Below are 3,446 nucleotides of genomic sequence, written 5' to 3'. Positions count from 1 at the left end.
GATGTTATTAGGAGAGTCGGTAGTGATCCATGGACGCAAATTAGCAGTGGACCTAATAGTGTTTGATATGCCCAACTTTGATGTAATATTGGGCATGGATTTCCTAGGGAGGAATGGAGTAGAGATTGATTGTCGGAAAAAGAAAGCGAGATTTAATCTTGATAATGGAGACAAGTTTAGCTTTGGAGAGGGTCATCAGTTAAGCATGTTGATTAGTAGCATGAAAGCTAGAAAGATGTTAAGAAAGGGGTGTTTATGATATATTGCACATGTAGTGCAGAGTGGTGATGTTCCTTAGTTAGAGATTCAGAGGGTGCCAGTAGTTCGAGAGTTTCTAGATGTGTTTCCGGAAGAGTTGCCGGGTTTGCCTCTAGAGAGAGAGATTGAGTTTAGTATTGAACTAGCACCAGGAACAGCACCAATATCTAAAACCCCTTATCGAATGGCCCCAGCAGAGCTTCAAGAATTAAAGAAGCAACTCCAAGAGCTTTTAGATAAAGGCTTTATCCGACCGAGTCATTCTACTTGGGGAGCTCCAATTTTGTTTGTGAAGAAGAAAGATGGGTTACTACGAATGTGTATAGACTATAGAGAGCTGAATAAAGTAACAGTGAAGAATAAGTACCTGCTACCTCATATTGATGATCTGTTTGATCAGTTGAAAGGAGCAGTAGTGTTCACTAAAATTGATTTGATGTCAGGGTACCATCAAGTAAGAGTGGCCGATCAAGATGTAGCAAAGACTGCTTTTCGTACAAGGTATGAGCATTATGAATTTGTAGTGATGCCTTTTGGCTTGACAAATGCCCTAGCAGTATTTATGGACTTGATGAACCGGGTATTCCATGATTGTTTGGATCAGTTTATAGTGGTTTTCATAGATGATATCTTGGTTTATTCTAGGTCGAGAGAAGAGCATGAGGAACACTTGAGATTAGTGTTGCAACGATTGAGGGAAAATAAGCTGTATGCTAAGTTTTCCAAGTGTGAGTTTTGGCTAGATCAAGTATTATTTTTGGGCCATACTGTGTCTAAAGAAGGGATTTCAGTAGATCCGAGTAAAGTCAAGGCGATTCTTGAGTGGCAGAGGCCGAAGACAGTAAAAGAGGTCAGAATTTTCTTGGGCCTAGCAGGTTATTATCGGCGATTTGTAGTAGGGTTCACCCAATTGGCTAAACCGTTGACAACTTTTACCAAACAGAGAACTCCTTTTACATGGTCAGAAGCATGTGAGAAGAGTTTCCAAGAGTTGAAGAAGAGGTTAACGACAGCTCCTATGTTAGTGTTACCACAGGAGGGTGTAGACTATGATATTTATATAGATGCCTTTTTGCAAGGACTTGGTGCTGTGTTAATGCAGTTAGGTAGGGTGATAGCATATGCCTCTTGGTAATTAAAAGAGTATGAGACGAGATACCCTACGCATGACTTAGAGTTGGCAGCCGTGGTCTTCGCATTAAAGATTTGGAAGCATTACCTTTATGGTGCCAAGAGTAATATCTACACCGATCATAAAAGTTTAAAGTACTTCTTCACTCAGAAGGAGCTGAATATGAGACAGAGAAGATGGTTGGAGCTGGTTAAAGATTATGAGTGTGAGATCAAGTATCAACCGGGGAAAGCCAATGTAGTAGCCAATGCCTTGAGTAGAAAAGCTTATTTGTCCCGGCCCACTAAGCAGAAAGAGTTATTAGCAGAGTTGTGTAGAGAGCAGATTGAAGTAATTCCGGGACGGATTGCCAGGTTAGAGATCCAGTCTACTTTACTAGAGGAAGTTAAAGAAAAGCACGTGGCTGATGAGTGGTGTCAGAGAATAGTTCAGCAAGTGTATAAGGGCAAGACATCAGAGTTCTATTTAAAGGATCAGGTCCTCTATTTTAGAAATAGGTTATGTATTCCTCCAAGTGATGAGTTGAAGAAGAAAATTCTTGCGGAGGCTCATGATACACCATACATTACTCTTCCTGAAGCAACCAAGATGTATCAAGATGTAAAGAAAGGCTATTGGTGGCCAAGCATGAAGAGAGATATTGTGGAATTTATAGCTAAGTGCCTAGTTTGCCAACAGGTGAAAGTAGAACATCAAAGGTCATCAGGGTTGCTTCAGCCGCTTAGTATTCCAGAGTGGAAATAGGAGAGCATTTTGATGGATTTTATCATAGGTCTCCCTAGAGTTCAGAAAGGATATAATGCTATATGGGTGATTGTAGATAGACTATCTAAGTCAGCCCATTTTCTTCCAGTAAAGGAAAGTACTACTACCGATCAGTTGGCTCAGATTTATATGAAGGAAATAGTCAGGTTGCATGGAGTGCCCAAGACAATAGTGTCAGATAGAGATTCCAGATTTGTTTCAGCTTTCTGGATGAGTTTACAGAGGAATTTGGGTACTCGTTTAGCATTTAGTACCGCCTACCATCCTCATACAGATGGCCAAACAGAGAGAATAAATCAAGTGCTTGAAGATATGTTGAGAGCTTGCTGTATGGATTATAAAGTATCCTGGCATGAGATGTTACCCTTAGTGGAGTTTGCCTACAATAACAGTTACCAGTCTACAATTAAGATGGCGCCTTACGAGGCTTTATATGGTAGACGATGTAGGTCTCCCCTACATTGGGATGAGATAAGTGAGAAGGATCAGTTGAGTATAGTTCTTGGGCCAGAAATAACTCAGAAGATGATAGAGGATGTAAAGTTAATTAGAAACAGAATGAAGCAAGCTCAAGATAGACAGAAAAGTTATGCTAATCTAAAGAGAAAGAATGTAGAGTTCAAAGTGGGTGACAAAGTGTTTCTAAGAGTTTCCCCCTATAAGCGAGTAATGCGCTTCGGAAGCAAAGGGAAGTTGGCACCGTGATACATAGGTCCATTTGAAGTATTACAGTGAGTGGGCAAGGTGGCCTACAGATTGGCACTACCACCTAGCATGGACAAGGTGCATAATATTTTTCATGTCTCGATGCTTCGGAAGTACATAATGATCCCTCTCATATCTTAAGTATAGAGGACATTGCCTTAGAAGAGAATCTGGTGTATAAAGAGCGCCCAGTTCAGATTTTAGACCGAAGGATTAAAGAACTTCGCAATAAGAGTATTCCATTAGGGAAAGTCCTTTGGAGAAACCACAAAGTAGAAGAGGCCACATGGGAGGTAGAACAAGACATGCAGGATTGTTACTCGGAGTTGTTTATGTGAATTTCGGGGACGAAATTCTTTTTTTGGGGGGGGGGGGGGGGGGGGAGAATTGTAACGCCCCACTTAAGGTACGTAGTTTAATTGTGTTGTATTACTTGAATGCTTATTGTTTTATCCTTGGTTAAATTGATAGTGTGAGTTGGTTGAGTGATTGCCCTAAAATTTGTAAAGACTTGGCGAGTTTTTGTGTTACAGCCTTCGCCGCGACGATGAAACCTTGCAACCTACGGTGTAGATTTTGGAAGTTT

At 40.8% G+C, this 3,446-nt stretch overlaps 1 pseudogene; it reads left to right on the top strand.

Annotated features, from left to right (window-relative positions):
- The first annotated feature begins 205 nt into the window (after nt 1–205).
- Nucleotides 206–3,198, top strand: LOC116105839 (annotated as a pseudogene).
- The last annotated feature ends 248 nt before the right edge of the window (nt 3,199–3,446 follow it).

Source organism: Pistacia vera, unplaced genomic scaffold, assembly GCF_008641045.1.
Source record: "Pistacia vera cultivar Batoury unplaced genomic scaffold, PisVer_v2 Contig506, whole genome shotgun sequence".
Lineage (NCBI taxonomy): Eukaryota > Viridiplantae > Streptophyta > Magnoliopsida > Sapindales > Anacardiaceae > Pistacia > Pistacia vera.
This window is presented reverse-complemented; position numbering and strand designations above follow the sequence as displayed.